We start from the raw sequence: 23,600 nt of genomic DNA, 5'->3' as shown, positions 1-23,600 counted from the left end.
AAGACTTTTTTGGACCACCCCCACTTCACCAGTCTGTCACCGACGTCACGAAAACCACGATAGCTCCCCATCTGATATGACATGTACACACTGATTATGCATGACTTGACTGTACAGAAGAAAAATAGTTATTTCTGTTTCGACGCCTTTTCGCCATTAGCCCTCGGCTATTGGTCAATAGTTTTCGGGCTGCACTCACGTCACCTGCCCATCACGCGACGTCAACAAACCGCAAAAACTCACCGCGTCAAAGTGACATGTACACGTTGAAGGCGCATTAATATGCCGAAGAAAAGTGATTTTTTTCTCAATGGCCGCAGGCTGTCCCGTTCCGAAAAGAATAAAATATGGTTGCTGAATCACTCAAGCACTGGCTACTCGCAGCTGCGAGAGAGCATGGGTTTATTTTGGTATAGAAAAACTTTTTTCGTGGCCGTGTAACGTTTTCAAGCACTTTCGACACGTTTACGTCCTCGTTCTGCCAACTCTTCTTTGCTGAGGAACCGTTTTAGCGTCATTCTTAAGCTTCCGTTGCATGCCGCCGCGATTTTCGACCAGCCACCACAAGCTAAGTAAGGGAAAGCGGACCAATCGCAGACGTTGGCACCACCCTCTTATCCGTTTATCAATTTTCAGTGCAGTGGCTCGACCCCATCGAATCCCTCTCCACCTGAGCGTGCTCCTCGTCTCTTGTCAGCCAATTAGATAAGACAAGCCGCTCAGTGTAGGCAATGTTATTCATTTTTCAAGCAAACAAAAGAGACCTCCTATGGACGAGCAGAGCGTTTGATTGGTCTGTTCAAAAAACCCTGCGGGCGACCACCCGGTGTTTGCGTCGGCGGTTACGCAAATTTGTCGTCGGGATAATGTCATAAAACATATTGGAATTGTTTTACGTTATAGGGCCCGAGATCTACCACACTGGCTGCTCAACACACAGTCCGCTTAGTGGCAGCTCAGTATCAAGGTAAAAAATTGTGTTTTAGAGCGCAGCTCTTTGGCGTCCGTTCCTGGGTTTCGCGTCGTCGTCGGCGTTGTCGTCGGCCTCGTAACCAGCTCCGCCCCCCTTTCATCCCCCCAGCGCTAGCAGCGACCGACTGATACCGCTGGATGCCGCTGACGCTGAGAGTCAAGATAACGTGACTGCATAGAACACCGTCGCCGCCATGCAGAAAGACGAGGAAAGGGTCCCCCCCCCCCCTGTTCTTGTGTGGCGGATAGGGTGCTCTTCAGTTGCCGACGCGCCGGTTATTTCACGTAGGCCCCGGCACGTCGACGAATACGTGACCACCTTCCCACGGCTAGACCTGGTTCTTAGCGCTGCGGAAGCGAGGGTATCATATTGTTTGTGTCGGCATCGGCGGCGTTGTCCCTGAAACCAACTCCGCAGCTGGGGTTGACTCACTATCGGCGTCAGCGGCATCAGTCAGTCGCTGCTATCTCTTCCCTCCTCCCTTTATCGTGTTGTCCGCTTGCTGCGCGCGCTTCTGCCCCCATCGTTTGCCGCTGGGTGTACACGCCGCCCCCCTCCCCCCTCTTCCTGCGAGTCTCCGGTTGTCAAAGCGCCGGCTCGAACTTAATTCCTTTCTTCGCTCCTCCTCCAATGCAACCCCTGTGCGGTGGCAATCAGAGAGCCAGATCGGTGGCGGCGGATCTGTATATGTGCACCGCCCGAGCCGAAATTGCCGCTGCCGTTCGCCCTGTGCGGTGGCAATCAGAGAGCCAGATCGGTGGCGGCGGATCTGTATATGTGCACCGCCCGAGCCGAAATTGCCGCTGCCGTTCGCCACTGCGAAATTATCTGCCAGTGCTTTCTGAGCCATGAGCGAGACGACCGATGGAAGTCCTCCGTCTGCTGCTGCTGCTGCTGCTGCTAAACGAGCTGCCAGAGCAGAGGCCCAGCGCCGTCGCCGTCAGAATCCAGAGGTGCGTGCCGCCGAAGCAGAAGCTTACCGTCGCCGCCGTCGAGATGATCCAGGAGTACGGGAAATATAAAAAAAAAATTCTGTGATAGCGCATACATGTGTTGCTCGATTTCTTTGCCTCAATCTATCGAAAAGGTGAAACAGCTTATTTGCTGCGCTCAAATTTCGCATTAGGAAGTAACGTAATCGTCGGTAACTTTTTTTAACGTGCATCAACTATGACCCTAAAATCAGTAAGCGTGAACGAAAACTACAGCGCGTTATCAAATTATGTAAACGACAAACCGACATTATGCCCGAGTCATCTACGCTGCATGCAGCCGGTTCGCGCTTCGAAATGCGCTTGCCTAATCCTAAACTGTTGACGGAAAACATATTTGCTAAAACTTACCGTTCAATGTAGTTGGCGTGTGATGCCACACACGCATACACAGCCACCAATGTTCAGGCAGACACCGCACACCACAGCAACAAGAACTGAAATTTACGCTGACAGATTACGGGCCACTGTTGCTGCCATTGCGCATGTGCAGCAGCTCAGGACGACGAAGGTGTGCGCGCTGTGAGAAGTCAAGGCGTCTTTTCCTTTTCCATTTTTTTCTCTTTCTCTCTCTCTCTGCGCGCCTTGTGCGCGGAACGGGTTGCTTTTCGTTTCCATTTTTGAGTTTTTTTCATGCATGAAGGAAATGAGCTGGCACATCGTATTACAAACGCTGTGCGCTATCTTATGGAACTGGAACGCACACGTGGATGAATGCGCTGTTTGTGAAAACCGTTACAGGGCCCGTCAGGCGCTTGCAACGACGATGCGTAATACAGTGCATATATAGCATATCTTCCACCTTACCGCCAAATGTGATACCCGCAAATATGTTAGTGCAAATTTCCTGTTCCGATGATAGGTCAAAGCAATCAGTACAGCAATGACGTACTCATATGCGTGGCCGCGCAGGCATGCCGCCTGCGAAATACTGAGTGGGCTCGGGCGATTTGGCACATATCTTAAGTGAATGAGAATCTTTGATGAGTTTATAGCGCAGGATATATGTCAACGAAAAGCCATCCGGTGTTAGTGATGCAGCCGAAATATGAGGACATTTTGAAAGTATCTGAGATTCGAACGACATAAAACGCGCACACCACATGCGCGACATCGGTTCATCCCACACTCGCAAAGTCTGCGTTGTCACTCACAAACATTACAAGTGTCTGTGCTGTTATCTTGATGCCTGTTTGTTATCCGCTTGAAGCTAAAGTTGGCGTTCATAACATCTATTATCATGGTTGGATCGGCGTTTTGTTGTCTTTATTCTACTGCCACAAAAGTCATGCTATATGACAACTCTGAAGACTTAGGAGTGCCGAGAGTGACTACGTAGATCATATCATGTGGTCAACAAATGCGGGGGTATACACAACGTGTATACTGAAATCTACAAATAGGCTCTCCAGCAATCTCAGTGGTATACAACTTGAGTGGCTTCTATCAAACCTAGCTTGGTATTATCCACAGGTACCTGCGCTTCGTTACAGCGTACACTGGTTGGGCCGAGATTAACGACTTTTCTCGATAGCCAATCTATGGACGGCATGGAAGCCTGAAGCAATCAGACTCTTACAGTATCGGCTGTTTTCTAGTTCATCTCAGGCCTTCCCACAATCGGTATACGGGCTGTTCGCTCAAGTTAACATGACCTTTGGTGACGTCGCACCCTTATGGCCTTCATCGACGGTGATATAGGAAACCATGGAGAATAATTCGAATTGCAAAGAGGTATACGCGGTGTTTTACCTAATTTGAGCCAGACTTTAAAGTATGCACGTGCTACGTAGCTGGAGAGAACCAAGGTGATGTTGTTTGCCTTCGCTTCGAGATACTCAGATTATCTTTTTCATTCCCCCTGATAAGATAATTAGTCTAAATAATCAACGTCTCTGTTATTATCATTAGATGAAAAGTATCAATGAGTAAAATTGTAGAGCAACATGAGGAACACCCGATACAGCTTTCTGTTGTTCCAACACGTGCTCCATAAAAATCTTTTTCCGTGCGGCAAGAAGCCTGCAATCACACGCAATGTGCCTCAAGCGGCCAGTCGCGCAGCAATATATATATATATATATATATATAAAGTGTGTGTTTGTAAAGAACTACGTAGACTGGGAATAGACAAAAACGAATGTATGCTTTATCGACTGTCGTCTATACACAGGCTATAGCCAAAGAAACAATAAGGATAAATGGAGACTGTATCGAATTTTGTCTAGAATTAATCTATAGGGCGGAAGTAGACAAAAAGAAACAAGCATCGTATCGACTTTTGTCTACAGACCGACTAGAGTGGGAGGAGGCCAAAAGAAATAGAAACCTTATCAACTTTTCTATATCGACAATCTATAAACTGGGAGCAGACGAAAATAACCAACACCTTATCGACTCTCGTGTATAGACATTCTATAGACAAAGAATGGACAAAAGAAAATAGAGACTGTGTCGACTTTCGTCTATAGGCCGTCTAAGAGGGGAAGTAGACAAAAAGAAACCAACACCTTATCGACTTTCTTTCTACAGACCGTTTATAGAATTCGAGTAGACAAAAAGAAATAAAAACTTTATCAACTCTTGTCTATAGACAGTCTATAGACAAAGAATGAACACAAGTAAATAGAGGCTGTATCGACTTTCTTCTATAGGCAGCCTATAGAGGGCACATAGAAAAAAGGAAATAGAAACCTTATCGACTTTCGTATATAGACAGTCTTTTGACAAAGAATGGACGAAAGTAAATAGACACTGTATAGTCTTCCGTCCATAGGTAGTCTATAGAGGGGACATAGACCAAAAGAAACCAATAGCTTATCGACTTTTTCTACAGACCATCTATAGAATTCGGGAAGACAAAAAAGAATAGAAATTTTATCGACTCTCGTATATAAACAGCCTGTAGACAAAGAATGGACAAAAGTAAATAGAGACTGTATTGATTTTCGTGCATAGACAGTCTATAGAGGGGACATAGCCAAAAGAAACAAACATCTTATCGACCTTTTTCTATAGACCGTCTATAGAATGTGAGCAGATAAAAGGAAATAGAAACCTTATGGACTTTCACCTATAGACAGTCTATAGACTTTGTATCAACAAAAGACCAAATCTATAGAAAGGCAAGGTTGTCTGTATAAAGTCTATAGACTTTCTGTAGACAGTCTAAACTCATTTTTGTAAGAGATAGCCGCCTCGCGGAGGATGTTGTAGCCATAGAAGGGACGCCATGACCTCCGAGATGGAACTCAGTGCGCCAACGCGATCACGGAGGCCGCCATGGTGACCTGTTGACATGGCACCAACACAGTGACCTGGCTTGGCAAGCATGATGCGCCAACTTCCTTTACGAAATGTGGATTTGCTGCGGCTATTTGGAGCCAACTATGACGTCATAGGAGAGTGAAACATGACATCTTGAGCCGCGAAAATTCGAGCCGATGGTTACACTAATTTGCTTTTACGCGTATGTTGAAACAAAGCCCTCTAGCCTGGCCATTGTTGAAGTGACTGATAACTCAGATTTGTGTACCATAATTACCATTATTCATTTTCCTTTCTTTCTCCTTTGACGTACTAAGAAAAGGTCTCGAGCGTAAACGGTGTCCTTAAGTAAGTGTTGCAGGAATCCTCTAAATAATTGATAAGAAGAATCGGAGAAACTGTAATCCCTTCCACTATGATTTCCCTTCCCTTCATTAACAGTACGAATATATAAGTGCAAATTAAAGAAACAGTCAGAATTACTGTATAATTTTATTAGAAGAAGTCCCGTTGACGCTCAGCTTTCCTTGGGTTCACAGCTTGACGCTTTAAGATCTTTTTGTCTTTTCCCGTCGCCTTCACAGCCATCTTTTAAACCACTATCTCGCTGATTAATCAGGGCGGATCCTTATGAACCATTCATCAAGCTTGAATGAGAGCCCTGTTTTGCTAAGTGTTATAAAACGTCTTGCGTTAGATACATTAGCAAGTGTTTCCTGAAAAAGATCCACAGTGCGAACAACAACAGCAACAAAATGGGCTCAGCGGCTTCTCTACGCAAAGTCACTTGATGCGCATATACGCAGGTGTACTCCCACGACTCGATGCACTTAGGGCACGATAAGTGAGGACAGCTTACTGTCCGTTGCCTCCAAAGTATTTACTACGGTAATTGCAAATAGAATCAGGAACACCTGAGACATCTGGCAACCAAAGGCCCAGGCAGGATTTAGTAAAGGCTGCTCAACAATACACCATATTCACACTATCATTCAGGGTATAGAGAAACGTGTGGAATATAACCAACCCTTACATATAGATTTCATTGATTACGAGAATGCGTTTGATTCAGTCAAAACCTCAGCAGTCATGCAGGCATTACGGAATCAGGGTGTAGACGAGCCGTTTGTAAAAATACTGAAAGATATCTCTATCGTCTCCAAAGCAACCGTAGTCCTCCATAAAGAAAGCAACAAAATCCCAATAACGAAGGGCGTCAATCAGGAAGATACGATCTCTCCAATGCTATTCAGAGCGTGTTTACAGAAGCTATTCAGAGACCTGGATTGGGAAGAACTGGGGTAAGAGTTAATGGAGAATACCTTAGTAACTTGCGATTCGTTGATGATATCGTCTTGCTTAGTAACTCAGGTGACCAAGTGCAATGCATGCTGTAATCATTGGAGTCGAGCATAAAATAGATGGTAGCTGGCCCATGCCACCGTCCAACACATCAGCGCTGAGGACGCTGTTGAAAGAAGGGACTAGTTCTCATCGAGAACGAGGAATATAGGATTTATTTACAGTATCTACATGAGAACGTTACAATTCATCTGTCTAGCATGACTGAGAGAGAATGCACACTCAGCAGCCGCGCAACAGCTGCTTATATACACTATGTCCTCCCTAGATCCCTAGGTGAGGGAAAACGGCCGTTCAACCGTCGACCAATTCCGAGCATCCAAGGTCATCGTAGCCGACCCGCCTTTCAGGGGGAGGATTTACACACTCACTTCCGCACAGGTTTCACTGACCACACCGAGGTCAGAGGGTTCTCGCAAACAGAGATCTTGACCCGAGCAGGCGCCTCTTTATCCCAGAGTTGACCCTGTAGTCAGTTGCCGCCGCGTCTGTCCATTGACTGACGACTTCTAAGACCCGTGAGGTGGTGCCGCAAAACACCTTCTTCCAGGAGTTCCATCGCTTCAAACAAACTGTGACGGTAATGGCGAATCCACTAACAATACTTGCTCCGCCGACCGCCCCTAGACATGGTGCCGCCGACGGGCTGGGGACTGTCGTATTGTCATCCTTTCAAAGCGAGTCGCCGCAGTAGACATGGTGGCGCCGTTGGGTTGGGGACTGTCGTACTGTCGTCCTTATGCCCCGTTCACACTGAGACATTCGGCGTCTGGAGCGGCGCCCAGTTCGGCGGAACCCAGTTCGGCGGCGGCGAGATCCGCCGGAATAGCCCCTTCCGCGCCGATCGCTCCCGTACCGATTTTTGCGGCAGCTGCCGCCGGGTTGCCTCGCCGCCGCGCGGCGCTGACCAATCGGGGAGCGCGAAACAGAACTTCCAAAGATGGCGGCCGAGTCTCACGTCATGTCGCAGTCGTCGCAGTCATCAAAGTCCGCCGCGACATCCACATCCGAAATGCTCATCGAACTGGTGCGCAACCACCCAGTCCTCTACGATAAGCGCCACTTGAAGCACAAAGACAACGTGCTGAAGGACAACTTGTGGCACAAGATCGGTCGCGAGCTTCGGCGAATGCTTCTGCGCGTCATGCATCGCCAGAAAGGTGCTTGCCAAGAGGCCGAGCACTGCTGCCTCTTCTTGCTCGGGGTTCATCATTGTCTTTCCAAGTAATGGTGGAGACGCGCAACATAATCACAAGTAATGGTGGAGACGCGCAACGTAATCACACGAACTCGACGCGAGCGGAGACAACTGCACAATTTCGAGCCGCGCGAACATCCGGGATATCTCGCGCTTGATTGGAGGTTAACACTTTATGGGGCAGATGGCGCTGTATGTCCTTCCGGCGGCGCGGTCCGCAAGCAGTGTGAACTACGCGATTTTCGGCGGCAGGAGAATTCCATTCGCTGTAGACGCCGGATTCCTCAGTGTGAACGTACCATTAGAAAGAAAGTCGCCGCAGTAGACATGGTGGCGCCGTTCCGTTGGGTACTGTCGCCTTCCCGAAGATCGCCAGCCTCCGCTGGTCCAACGTAACAATGTTCACATACATGGACACGTAATGTAGAAGGGTGGGCCTAAAAATTAATCTGCAGAAAACTAATGTTTAACAGTGTCGGAAGAGAACAGCAGTTTACGATAGGTAACGAGGTTGTGGAAGTGCTTAGGGAATACATCTACTTCGGGCAGGTAGTGACCGCGGATCCGGATCATGAGACTGAAATAACCACAAGAATAAAAATGGGCTGGGGTGCGTTTGGCAGTCATTCTCTGATCATGAACAGCACGATGTCATTATCCCTCAAGAGAAAAGTGTATAACAGCTGTGTCTTACCAGTACTCACCTACGGGGCAGAAACCTGGAGGCTTACGAAAAGGGTTCTACTTAAATTGAGGACGACGCACAGAGCTATGGAAAGAAGAATCACGGGTATAACGTGAAGGCGATAAGAAGAGAGCAGAATGGGTGAGGGAACAAACGCGAGTTAATGACATCTTAGTTGAAATGAAGAAAAGAAATGGGCATGCGCAGGGCATGTAATTAGGAGGGAAGATAACCGGTGGTCATTAAGGGCTACGGACTGGATTCGAAAAGAAGGGAAGCGTAGCAGGGGGCGGCAGAAAGTTAGGTGGGCGGATGACATTAAGACGTTTGCAGGGACAACATGGCCACAATTAGTACATGACCGGGGTAGTTGGAGAAGTATGGGAGAGGCCTTTGCTCTGCAGTGGGCGTAGCCATGATGATGATGATGATGATGATGACGACGACGACGACGACGACGACGACGACGACGATGAAGCGAGGAGAGAAGGGCAGACTGAGAGACACGTAGCGCTGCGTGCGTCACCACGTCTCATTTTGTCCTCGTTTATCATGCGCTGCCTATGCCAAACCATGCATTACAACTCGCCCCAAACCACTACGGTTATGTACTATCACGCTGCTTTTCGCTCGCGTATGTCTCCGGAGATGCAAATCAGTTGTTTTATTTTGCTGCTGTCGCCATACGTGCTCTCAACATCTTCACACTCTCAATTAAGCCGACACATCTCGAAAGATGGCATCCTTGTCTGCAGTTGCTGCTGCTCAGTCTCTTCTAACCGCCTTGCCACTGATTTATTTACCACTTTATATGTGCAATGAAACTCAGTTGGCGCAAATTCGAACAAGAGGTCCGATGTATAGGAATAAGTAAACAGAAATGCACACAATCTCTGGTCCACTGGCGCCGCCCTCGAGAAGGCATTTTTGCCCACGGCTGCTTATGCTGCGTCGGTGTACACTGTACCTATTATAGTGAGGCTGTCTTATCCTCCAAATTCCGCCAGCGCCGGTATTCCGAAAGTAATACCTTTAAACGAGCGCTCGCTGGAAATCACCAAATGTATTATAGATTGTTGCGAACCCGCTCTTGAGTCCCCTGCTCAATACCAGCGCAAAAGCGGCAGGAATCGCGCTTTTCACTAGCGCACAGCAGTTCGAAGAGGAGTTGACATAAAAATGTCTGTAAATGTGAAAATGTAGTTCGTTGTTTTCAAGAAGCCGTATTTTTAGAGTATCGAGAAGAGTTCAAGCCAGAAAGGAAGATTGCGACGACATAGAAGACACGGACAAACACCTGTCTGTGTTTGTCCAGTCGTGTTCCTTTCGCGTTTCCTACGCTGCTCGTTATGGAAAACCAGCTAGACCTCTTTCAACCAATCTTTATTGCTTCTCTGGCAAATTTCTTCAAAGCAGGCTCAATCGAGTTCACCAGGAACCCTTGGACTACCAGTGTGGTGAGTATTTTTTTTTTTTCCTTGAGCATCGAAGTCTGCAGAGATAAAGAGCTTCGGCTTGCGCTTTGGCTTTCGATAGTGTTCCTTCTGTTCACCCTTTGTGTTGTATTGTTTTATAACCTTCACTCGTTTCCCAAGGATGCTATTCACTCGCTAAATATTCATTCGCGAGCAGATTGATGAATAAATTCAGAAATGATACAAACATGAATATAAAAAATGTGCGTTCATCACTATTCAAATGTAGCACTTGCTCCACTTCTTAACCAAAATGCGGCGCAGCTGTCCTTACTATACAGCGCTGCAGCCATCAATTTTGTGAGCGCATAATTACACTTCTGTTCAGACTAAATAAATGCCGTTTATGTTGCATACTTATTCAAGTTTGCGTGGCGTCAGTCATTTATTTCGCACGAGGGGCCCGTAGGCATTGCATAAATAGCAGAGGGAGAGTGAGAAGGCGTGGTACACTTGTGCCTGACTTGGCTTTAAAGCAAGAAAAAAAATTAAAGAGAAACATTCGTGAAGGACATGCACTGGTGTCTGACATCAAAATATGCAAAAATAAAAAAGGAAGGTCATTTTCAAACACAAACGAACAAATAGAGCATCGAAGGAGAAAGAACACTTGGTTGGCATTTCTTACACGTGGGCGGGTTAACTCAGGCTATAGGGAGAATTCAAAGCATGGTTATAAAAAATGTTGTGCTAGCTTTTCACGGAAAACTTTGCGGTTGCATGGCACGAGGCTATGCCACTTGGTATGGCATTCCAATGTTTTATTCTGTGGCATGTGTGGAATGCAGTGCACATGTTAAAAGAATGCAAATGTGCGTGCAAAATTATCGCATATTTGTGGCATCAATTAGAAGCATCGATTATATAGCTCAAGGTACTCTACACAAAATGAAGTGTACTCAGACAGAGAGAGAGAGAGAGAGGAGACAAGCAAAGGAAATTTAAGCTTAGGGCGTATTATTTATATCGGGAAGTGCACTGACCTGATTCTTCATAATCATCATCATCATCAGACTGGTTACGCGCACTGCAGGGCAAAGGCCTCTCCCATAATTCTCCAACTACTCCGTTCATGTACTAATTGTGGCCATGTTGTCCCTACAAACTTCTTAATCTCATCCGCCCACCTAACTTTCTGCCGTCCCCTGCTACGCTTCCCTTCCCTTGGAATCTAGTTCGTAACCCTTAATGACCATCGGTTACCCGCCGTAATTGCTCAGTGGCTATGGTGTTAGGCTGTTGAGCACGAGGTTGCGGGATCGAATCCCGGCCACGGCGGCCGCATTTCGATGGGGGCGAAGTGCGAAAACACCCGTGTACTTAGATTTAGGTGCCACGTTAAAGAACCCCAGGTGGTCGAAATTTCCGGAGTCCTCCACTACGGCGTGCCTCATAACTACAAAGTGGTTTTGGCGCGTAAAACCGCACAATTTAATTTCTTTTTAATGACCATCGGTTATCTTCCCTCCTCATTACATGTCCTGCCCATGCCCCCCCCCCCCCTCCCCGATTTCTTTTTCTTGATTTCAACTAAGACGTCATTTACTCGCGTTTGTTCCCTCACCCAATCTGCTCTTTTCTTATCCCTTAACGTTACACCTATCATTCTTCTTTCCATAGCTCGTTGCGTCGTCCTCAATTTAAGTAGAACCCTTTTCGTAAGCCACCAGGTTTCTGCCCCGTTCGTGAGTACTGGTAAGACACAGCTGTTATACACTTTTCTCTTCAGGGATAATGGCAACCTGCTGTTCATGATCTGAGAATGCCTTCTAAACGCACTTCAGTCCATTCTTATTCTTCTAATTATTTCAGTCTCATGATCCGGATCTGCGGTCACTACCTGTCCTAAGTAGATGTATTCCCTTACCACTTCCAGTACATCACTAGCTATCGTAAACTGCTGTTCTCTTCCGAGACTGTCAAACATTACTTTAGGTTTTGCAGAATAATTTTTAGTCCCACCCTTCTGCTCTGCTTCTTCAGGTCAGTGAGCATGCATTGCAATTGGTCCCCTGATTTACTAAGCAAGGCAATATCATCGGCGAATCGCAAGTTACTAAGGTATTCTCCATTACCTTTTATCCCCAATTCTTCCCAATCCAGGTCTCTGAATACCTCCTGCAAACACGCTGTGAAGGGCATTGGAGAGATCTTATCTCGCTGCGTGACGCCTGTCTTTATTGGGATTTTGTTGCCTTCTTTATGGAGGACTACGGTGGCTGTGGAGCCGCTATAGATACCTTTCAGTAATTTTACATAGGGCTCCTCTACACCCTGATTCCGTAATGCCTGCATGACTGCTGAGGTTTCGACTGAATCAAACGCTTTCTCGTAATCAATGAAAGCTATATATATGGGTTGGCTATATTCGGCACATTTCTCTATCACCTGATTGATAGTGTGAATATGGTCTATTGTTAAGTAGCCTTTAAGGAATCCTGCCTGGTCCTTTGGTTGACAGAAGTCTAAGGTATTTCTGATTCTATTTGCGATTACCTTAGTAAATACTTTGTAGGCAACGGACAGTAAGCTGATCGGTCTATAATTTTTCCAGTCTTTGGCGTCCCCTTTACCTGACCCTGACCCCTGACCGTCCCCTGACCTGATTATCTCGTTGCAAAGCTAATTGGCGGCCTTGCAATAGCAGTGCGTGTTAAGGGCCGAATAACGCTCGAGCGCCGTCCCATACCACCCGCCTGCCCGCACGCATGTGATCGGGTGAAAATTTGCACATTTCGCCGATTGGTACACACATTTTGGTTTATACTGCATGTGCGAGCCCAGCGCTATACCAAAATTTGTGAACCAGGGTGCGAAGTGTGCACTTTTCCGCACGACCGCACGCGTACGGCAAGCGGGTGGCGTCACGGCTCAAGCGTAAGTCGGCCTTTAATTAACCAGCCCTAAGGCCGGGATAAATCTGTGTAACTGGTGTGCGTCCTGCATAGTACCCCGCTATCACACCGGTCAGGTGATGTAGCGCAATCAAATTTTCTCGAAGTGTGTTAACGTCACCGCACGCTCACGTAGTCCAGTAGAACCTTTAAGAACATTAGTTGTAACAGTTTACGAACATGGGCCCTATAACGTAAAACTATTCCAATGTTTTTATTCCAGTCTCCTGACGTCAAATTTGCGTAACCACCGACTTAAGCACCGGGCGGTCACCGGCAGGGTTGTCTCAACAGACCAATCAAAAGCTCTCCTCGTTCAGAGGACGTCACTTTTGTTTGCATGAAAAACGAATAACATTGCCTACACTGAGCGGCTTGTCTTATCTATTTGGCTGGCAAGAGGGGAGGAGCACGCTTAAGTGGAGAGGGATTCGATGGGGCCGGGCCACTGCACTAAAAGTCGATAACTGGATGAAGAAGGCAGTGCTGTCGTCTGCGATTGGTCCGCTTTCCCTTACTTAGCTTGCGGTGGCTGGTCGAAAATCACGGCGGCATGCAACGGAAGCTTAAGAATGACGCTAAAACGGCTCCTCAGCAAAGAAGAGTTTGCAGAATACGGTCCTAAGCGTGCCGAAAGCGCTCAAAAACGTTACACGGCCACGCAAGACGCTTTATTATACGCAAATAAACCCATGCTCTCCGGCACGTGCGAGTACCCAGCGTCTGAGCGATCGGCGGTAGCCATCTTTTATTCCTTTCGGAACGGGGCAGCTTGCGGCTATTCAGAAGAAAATTCAGTTTTGTTCGGCATAATAATGCATCTTAAATGCGCACACGTCACTTTGACGCTGTGTGTTTTGCGGTTTTGTGACGTCGCGTGACAGGCAGATGAAATAGGTGCGGCCCGAAAACTTTTGACTAATAGCCGGGGGCTAATGCCAAGAAGGCGTCGAATCAGAAAAAGCTATTTTTGTTTTGTTCCATCAAATTATGCATAATCAGTGTGTACACGTCATATCAGATGGGGAGCTATCGCGGTTTTCGTGACGCCGCGTGACAGACAGGTGAAGTGGGGGTGGTCCAAAAAAGTTTTTGACCAATCGCGAAGGGCTGATTACAGTATTGGAATAGAAAAGTGTGGAATAGTTTTACGTTATAGCACCCCATACTTCTGTAAACATTTTAGTGGCACTCCGTCAACAATCTGCCACCGACTTGGATTGGAACTGTGATTTAAAACACAGAGCGCGATTCCTGAGTATGTCAGATATTGGCATTAATGTGTGTTAGAAAAATTTATCAAAAACTCTCCAAGTTACTTCTCATTCTAAATATTTTGCGGCAAACAGTACGGGCTGTTGACGTACTGAGGATACATATGTCCTTCAGAAAAAAGAATATATTTTGATGATCTATAGTAAGGCATTCTTTGCACAAAAGTAACGAGCCTTTTGACGGAGTACTAAAGCTGTTATTTAGACAAGAGCTACAAGAAGATATGCTGACAGTGTACCTAATATATTATTTACACATAAGCAAGAAGGAAGTCTTTTAACGGTGTAGTTAAAATATTCTTTCAACAAAAGTAAGAAAGAAGTACTTTGACGGCGTATGAACAAATGTTACAAGCATGTGAATGTAAATAGACTGTCGGTAATGTAAATAGAAAGTTGGTAGAAGTTCTACATAATGTTAATAGGCATTTTTGTAAGGGTGTGTCGCTGTTCGACTGCTCAGTCGTCTCTTATCTATGACACGAGTTGTACATGTGATCGACGACGCTTTCAACTTTGAAAGCTAGAGCTGCCCAGTGATGAGACAAGGCGCTCTAGGCAACCACATCTGCTCTTTATTTTTCGGCAGTTGAAGGGACTAGCCCAAATTCAGTGGGCATGCTTTTCACGTAGGCGAGCTCATGTACACAAAGGTCACATTCGAAGACAGCAGCTATTCAATGCCGTCGCATAGAAAGTGAAGCATGAAGTCGCGTCAAGCAAAACCCGCAACAAAAGTATAATTTTTCGAATAAATGTTTAGTGACTGCGGCGCGCACATTAAGTACTTAGAAACTAAGATCATGGAAAGCTGCTAAGCGCTTTACTTGGCTTATTCCGCATACAGGAAGCCGTATTATTAAACAAAATTAGAGTTCATTTCTTTATTCTTTTGCTCATTACCTCCATTAACGATGCCCATTTCAATGAGAATGAGCGCAATCTACACCAATATCTAGGAGAAAAAACAGAGAATAATAAAAAATGAAGTTAGTCACCCCTTCCATTTACCTTTTGTCTGCTGCTGCCCTTAATCATGCAGACGCCAACAAACTCTACACAAGAGACCGGGTGCTCTAGGCAACAACATCTGCTCCTTATTTTTCGGCAATTTAATGCACAAGCCCAAATTAAGTGGGCACGCTTTTCACCTAGGCAGGCTCATGTACATAAAGGTCACATTCCGTTGAGAAATTCCGCGCTATGCTTTCAGCGATCTCAGAACGGATATTTCACACCGATGATATGAAATTCATGCACGCGCACTGTAGTCAGCGCAGTGTAAGTGCCGTGACTAAATGATTCGCTCTCTTTTTCTTTTGCGCCTATAGGAGATAGTTTATGATTCCGCGCACGAAATGCGCTCTCTAAAACATACGCACACACAAAAAGAAACATACCGGGTGAATGAAAACATGCCGACAAGCTGGCACGTGTCCTTTCATGTTGCAGCTTTCAGCGACAGACAGCCTGATATTTATTTGCCTTCTCATCTCTTACGACGCTCTTTCTTTTTCCTCTAGGATAAGCTGTCTTTTCATTAGTCCTCTATTTAAAAGTATTGTGTCAAAAAATCCGCGCTGCGATTTGAGCACAAAGGAAACGGGGCGCCAAAGGATTTCCGCAAGGCCGGTCACTGCAGAATTATCTTTTTTGCGCACGTGTGCAAGAAGCAGGAGAAAAATGAAGAGAAATTACGGAGGCTTGCAGTTAACGCATGCCAGGAACAACAAAAAGTGCGCTCCGACTCTGGACAACGTCATCCTGCCGAGAGCGCGCTGGGCACAGGACACAGTGCCGAAATACGGGAAGATGGAGAGTTCTCATTATGATCAGCCGGAAGGCCCGTTTGATTTACTTTATAAGCCGACGATGACGACCACGATGACAGGACGAATACAGTGATGGCGTGACTGCATTATAAGAAATTGCACGCTTAATCTCACTCTAAACTGTAAGTTCAAGCGTGAAGCGCATGTAAATGAGGCGCGCATGACGTTTCAAGCACCGCTTGACCGAAAGCGAGCGTGACATTCCTTCATGTAAGCGTCAGGGCAAGACTGCATGCTTAGCATGGTTCGATCTTGTGCGAGCGTGTAAGCCGCGTGCGCGTGAGAAACACAAATCACACGCGCGACATCCCGGGGAGTGCTCACGCCCGAAATCATCCATCACGCATATACAAACCCTAATAGGACAGCCGCGGTATATCACGTGATCTGCATAACGCGTGGGCGAGGGAGGACAACCTTCTGCGCCCTCTCGCCGCGCGAGGAATACGATGCTTTTTCTTAGGGGGGCTGACGAAGACCGTGGTGCTTTTCAAGACTGCTGTCGGCCGTTTTTGATGTGGACTCTCCGGTGTACTATCACAACGTCCCTACATTGCAGAACAGAGCTCTCGGTCTAATTGTCGGAGTTGGTGTGTATCACCACGTTCAATTTTACAGACATTCTTGACGTAAAACACTGGCGGCGAAAGCATCGCACACTGAGTGTGACTGTGCCGAGTTTACCAGAGAATATCCACCACGTCGTGACGGCTCGGCATCGGCATTTCCATATGGATGATGCCTATACTGCGTGAACTAAACTACCATTCATGGACGATGGGCATATATAGGCATAAGAACGGCGGCTAGCTGTTCATTTGCCATGATGTCTGGTGTCGGCTTGTATACAGGGCGGTGTAAAACTTGCCTTACTGGTGCATTCTTTAAGTGGAAAGCGAGAATGTTTTACGCGAGCAGAAACTTTTTATCGAAATACAGAGTAGTCAGCGTCGTGCTTTTCCAACTGTTTTAACGCTGGACTGTTGTTCCTCTGAATTTCTGGGTTTATTGTGCTCAAGTACCAAATCCACACGAATATAATGTGGTTATTTCTGAAATTTCTGACGTCGGAACGCGCCTCACGTTATATTCTGGTTTATAGCACGAATATAACGCGTATTATTTTTATTTCTTTAATTTTGTATTCACCAGCTCACCGTGCGCTCCGCGCCCGCTGTCACTTCGCCTCGGGCAAGAGCTGCCACTGTGCAGTTTGCAGCGATTTTTTTCTCGTGATTTAGAACGCAGTTAGTGGCGCATCAGTGTAGTTACGATGCATATACCGCAACCTAGAGCGATGTGATCGGCGCTGATGTGCAGCTGCGTCAAGCGAATGGTGCACCATCACGCAATCCGTAAAAGGTTTCGCTGCGTTGGATTGTATCGCGGGCAATTCTGAATGTTGAGGACATTCTCGCTACGTTCTAGCCGCACATTTACAATTATCATGTGCGCTGGTCAGTGAAGGAATGGAAGTCTTGTGTATCATACAGCTGTGATTGCGGCAGTACTTAGCGCCCAATGTCGATGCCCCGCATTGCATGCGCTCTGCATTGTGTACTTATATGGTCGGCAGGCATATTGCGGTTGGAAAAGTTATTTATAAAAGTAAATAACTTCGTCCTATAGCAGCCTAACTCATCTGGTATTTGCTCTGGTGAACGTGGGCTTCGGGCAGGAATGCTGCGAGAAGCGATATCTGATACAACTAATCTCGTGCGTTTTTTCACTACGAAGGGTCAACAGGAAATCAAATGGCAGTTATTAAACGTTACAGATAGCGACTATAAATCTTTGAGGGGTGTTGTCAGAAGCGTGCCAATGGCTGCATTGTAACGAGTCGACCGAAAACAAGGCACAAGCACGCTACAAGCTTTCCGGCGAGCCGCACGCGCGACAGCGGTGGATTATCTGTAAATTGCACGAGTGAGTTGTTCTGCGCTCCACGTCGCTGACGTCTCTCCCGGCGAATCTGACGATCGGGCTAGTTGTAGCATATGCCTCGCACAGTATGCCGATAAAGTTTAAATTCCTCATTTTGTAAGGTATTTGTCGACTGACAGTAAACTGCATCTGAGAAGCGCTGCATGCGAGGTTGCACGCACACGTGCTCCCTGCAACCTGAATTGCGCTCGGAATTAGGATGTATAGGTCTCTGTGCAGATCCGCATATTTTACATTTTGGGCTTTAAAAGAGAGGAACTGTGACTGTGTTCAGTCAACATGAAAATACTGTGCCCTTGATTTCCAGCTGCAAAACAATCTGTACCCGACCAACAACAGAACAAGCAACTATTAGCGATCAAACACCCATGGATATCCCACAAAGCCCAAGCAGCGGCAGAGGAACATGTTTGTCTGCCGACTGCTTTTCATGGTAAGCAGTTTTATGAACTCGAGCTATCGGCCAGTTATTTTCCAGATTCTACCCCCTCTACCAATTCTTTAATCTCCCGCTTGCTTCGGCAAAGGCATTATATATATATATATATATATATATATATATATATATATATATATATATATATATATATATATCCCTTTTGCCAAGAGCACGTGTTTTGTGCCTGCTGCATGTTTTGGAGTGCCTGTAGCACGATTCGCCAGTCTGGTAGAAGGCGACATGTGTAGGGAATGATGGGAGATTATCTTTACAGTATGTGCCACCTGGGCCTGCTCTGCGTATGCTCCGGCCATTCACGGACATTAATTTCAATATAACCTCCGAATGGATATTTCACAATAGAAAACAACGTGGCATTATCACATTAAATAAAAGAACATATCATAATTCATCTGTCTGCGGCCGCTAAAGTGGCGTTTACTTCCCCCTTCCCTCCCTCACCTCCCCCCCCCCCCCGCGCTGCGTGCCGGTCGTTCCGCCACCCTTGGCAGGATCACTCTGAGTCAGGCTTTTCGGTAAAGCATACGAAAAAAGAATATGTGCTGCAGAAGTAATAGGGGAAATTTACATTCAAGTTTACAGCAATGCAGCTTCTCTCGCTGGAGTGCCGTGCCTGAGCCGAGGGATTTGAGCCAAGTGTTACCACTGCAGCACGACAGTCACTTTTTATAGCAATGAAGTATGTAAAGTGTGATAAAAAAATAACAGAAAACTATGGCACAAAAATGCCGTTTTAACTTGTCTGTAATGCGTTTGTCCTCTTTACAAATGCTTTATATATCGCTGAAGCTCACAATGCACTGTATCTACATAATATTTTGAATGCGAATGCAATATGTTACCAGGACACTTTCCTGTGTGGGAAATCTTCATGCGATTTATGATTACGTACATCTGATTTTGCAGTATTCCTTAGTGGAAATATGGCACAGCATGGCCTCAGTCGCTTTTGTGCCATTAAACCCGAATTAACTAGCTTAGTGGAAATAATTCAAACCTAGAAAAAATATGTGTTTTTATAAGTGCATTATTGTGCCACAAAAATATTTTGTACATTGCCGAATAACTGCAATATTTGATTTATTGTACAGGCACGAGCTCCACCGATGACCTTCAAGGCTCGGCTGATGAAGGACCCTCGACCAGTGGCCATCCTAGAACTCGGGCCTGCCAGATCATAACTGAGCAGAATCTCAATAAAGCTGTTACCACCACCATGACATGGCAAGCCAACGTCGCAGCAGAAGTGCAAATTCCAAGGATTCCCATGGGGAAGACGCAATCGCACCTTGGTCTGAAAACTAACTGGTCAGCCATTTAAGTTGCCTTCCATGTCATGTTACACCTACTGAGCCAGTTATTAGCACTGATGAAAAAGGCAGTGTCTCGAAGTAATTATGCATATGTTATATCATAAGAAGCCAACAAACTTAATATGGTATGACTAATGACTATGACTATGACTAATAAAAATCGGGTCCCTTGTTTAACCCCCTTTCTTCTCGTTTATGCAAATGTTGTTGCTCTAGGTTCTTTTCGCTCTATTGCCATGAATTATATTTATCGAAATTTTTATATTTATTTTTGCATAGTTCTTTATTTATCGTTTCTTTAAATTATAGATCAGTCATAAATTATATAGCCAGAATAAAACAGCGAAATATCATGGGCACGAACAAGACTAATGAATTTGTTCAGAGCGTTGCAACTTAGCAAGGGCCTATAAAGACTTGGCTTTCTCAGCAATTTAAGAATGTTTTGTTTCTGTAAGTTTTCTTTTTAAACATCAACGTTTCACTGTATCCTAATTTCTCGGACTGGATACATGAATAAAAGGTTTATCCCATGATGAAATATGTTTGTCATATTTGTTTCACTGCTTAGTACATTCGCCTTTCTTAGAAAACGAAGCCAGTAAAGAATGACTTGATCAAGTATTTTCGCCCAACAATCGGAAAAAGAGCGCATTAACATCAGGATTATAATGAGGGAAATGCTGCCCTGACGTCCCTATCCTGCACACGCCTCGCTTTCTTCGAACGCTAGGCGACGCAGCGCACGATTGAGAGGGCATTCGTTCTGTTGTTCAAGGAGATACCGAGGTGCGTGATTACGTTTTACATTCCTTGAAATGGACCAGGGCTTAGTAAAGATCCTTCTTAGTGGATTAGTTTCCATGCCACCAGCGGGATCGTCTCGCGCAATCTCTATGCATCGTATTCAGCTTCTACTTCGCCAGCTTGCTGTTACTGACATAGCGTCCTGGTGCATCCTGGTCTGCGCCGGCGAAGCACAAGTTAACGAGGACTGCGACGAGCTTGGTGAGCAAAGCTCGCTTCGGAGAAGTGAATCAAGCCGATGGGGACCGGCGCTTCATCGTTGCATCCCGCGCATGCAGATAAGGGAGGAGGGGGATGGGGCATGCTACCGAAACCATCTCCATCGGGCGCCGTCCATCAGGCACCGTCTCTAAGCGTGGAGAATGGTCACGCCATAGTAAGCGTGTGAACAGGGGTCCTATCCCGCCAGCTAAGCGTGAAGACGGGTTGCTGATGAGAACGACAATCACAACGACGACGATGACATAACCGTGACGATGTGACGACTGCGATTGCATGACGAAGGCAACGACGGCGTGATGATGACGACGGCGATGAAGCATCGTGACGACGACAACGACTGCGACATGAACACTACGACACTGGAGCTTTTCCATTGCCTCTTATTTTTTAAGGGGTAAGCCTTAGACGGCTCATGGGACGAAAAATCCGATGTCCGCCGTTATGGCAGCAAATTCGTGGCACCAAAGTTCATAGGGAGTCGAACCCAGGCCCTTTGGTGGGTGGGACCAAATTCAATGACCCAAACAGTATTTTTATCTGTTGTTTTTGCTAGTTTCTTTCTCGGTTTTGCTGTTGCTTTTTCTTTTCTTTTTTTTAATCGCCTTGAGGATGAGGTTTTTCTGTCGCATCATTTTTTTTTTCGCCAGTGCAAGATAGGGCGCACACTTCCTGTTGGTGATGGCAGTTTGATTGTCCAGTTTTTGCACATCCGATTGGCGAATTTGGTTAGGTTGCCTATATAAACGCTTCCTGTCGTTGCAGGAATTAAAGTTGGTAGTGTGCGCTCTGTCCTGTCTTTTTTGTCTTTTCTTGCGCATCTTGCGCAGCCAGGTTGTAAATAAAGTGTAAGCCAACCAGTCCGCAAGAAAGTATTAATGCTTGCGAGCTCACCGGCTACAATTCGTAAATTGCATTGTGTGCCCTAAGGTTATTATGTAGAAGTAAATTACAGAATTTTTTTTTGTTTGTTAAATATGTGTTTTTCTCGTGATAATAATGTCCGCGTCTCTGAATTTTCCCGCTAAAGGACTAGAATTATCTGCAACCGGCAATTTTCAAGAATTCCGTAAAACTTAAAAACTGATCACCCCGTATGCATTGCACATACATGCAGTGTTACTTTCAACAGGCAAACATCAGATGTCTCTCTTATTCTAGTATTTCTCCGCAATATGAGTGACCCCCACAGACTTCTTTAAGAGTACCCGGCACACGTGTTTGATGAGTAGTTGTTCACCATGGCCCAAGCAGGTTCTTGTGGCTCAGTGGTCTTCGATCAAACCTCAAGAGTTTCCTGGCCTTCTAAAAATAAATGTCGTACACCTTCATCGCGCTACCACATTCGCATTAAGGGTTTACAGCACGGCTAATACGACGTAGAAGCGTTATTATGTACATGGTACCCAGTCTCAGACGCTGAATAAGCGCTTAGAGACTCCTGTTGAGCTCGATTGCTATTAGAATTTCAGTAATAGGATCACTGCTATAAAGATCTAAAGTCATCATTCCCATCGAACCCGGTGGTTTTGCTATTGCTTGCAGACGTATCTCACAGTTTCCTGGTACGTTATAGCGTCATGGTATTCACTGAAACACAACGCTTTAGTCATTTCTTCTAATGTTTCCCACACTATCGTCGGGTACAACTTTAGAAGGCAGCGGCATTCGTCCCTCAAAGGCTGATGTACACGAGCCTCCACCAATGGGTGCGCACTCTAGACTGACGTCATGAGCCGGATGGGCGGTGACCCCACCGACGGAGAACATGGTCACCCGCGCTTCCAATTGGACGGGACTTTTGAGCAGGACTATTTATTTAGTGGCGGAGGCAATCGGCTGCCGCATTTAGGTAATCTGGGCGGGGTCTCTCCTGCCTTCTTAAGTTGTACCCAACTATAGTAGCGTGTTTATAGATATTACATTTAAGTTGCTTAAAGGCGCAAGGGCTGCCCGCGCGCTACTCAACATAAACCACTTTTGTGCATCTTGTGTCGGTGTTATAAACCCAACTGCAGACAGGATAGCAAACAGTTCGGTTGCAATAGACGGCGTTGCACAAGAAAGTCGAAGTTTTTGTATACTTGAGTGAGGGATGACGAACGCAAATGTAGAAGAATCTAGTAAAGCCGAGCCATCTGTGTAGAGGTGAGTGTATCCTGGGCATTGAATGTACCGGGTGTCCCACGTAATATGAGCCAAACTTTAAAAATCGGTAACTCTTCTGAAACTTCCTCTAGCTTGCGCATCTCTACTGAATTGGTTTGATAAATTCATGGTAATGCTCTTTGAGTTGTTGATTTAATTCGGTGTCGCGCTGAAATTGTGGTTAGGTTTTCACAGTGCTGTCATGAAGAGCAAGAGCTTGCAAGAGACAGACGAAGAAGTAAATACAGAGCGGTTAGCCAAGGCCCTGTCCAGTTGGCTATCGTAAACATTGGGACGCCGAGAGTTCGTGAAATGCCAGTTTTCCGTTTAACAAAAACTTTTTTTTACAAGTTGCGCACTGAAACACGTTATGGCTTATGGGGAGGCTTATGGGAAGGCCTATGGGAAAGATATGGCTTATGGGAAAATACATTTTCGTATCGTCTATTGCCCCCTGCCTTTGTAATGTGTCTGACACTATTGCACACTGCTTTAGTAACATTAAGATGTCATACTGTTATGAGATGTTAAATGTGCAAGAAGGCTTCAATTTAAATTCTCACAGTATACAATATCGGCGTAGTTTGCAGCGTACGATGACGTACAGTTTGACGAGTGGTAAATAATAGGGCCACAAAGCTTGTGGGAAAACTAGTATGCAACACCAAAATGTTGAAACAGCAGCTTCCTCAAAAGGTCATTCCAGTCAGATTTCGCAGTTGAAAGACATCTATGACAGAGACGTATGTCAGCCCGA

The sequence above is a fragment of the Dermacentor variabilis genome, chromosome 1 (genome assembly GCF_050947875.1).
Source record: "Dermacentor variabilis isolate Ectoservices chromosome 1, ASM5094787v1, whole genome shotgun sequence".
NCBI classification, from domain to species: domain Eukaryota; kingdom Metazoa; phylum Arthropoda; class Arachnida; order Ixodida; family Ixodidae; genus Dermacentor; species Dermacentor variabilis.
This window is presented reverse-complemented; position numbering follows the sequence as displayed.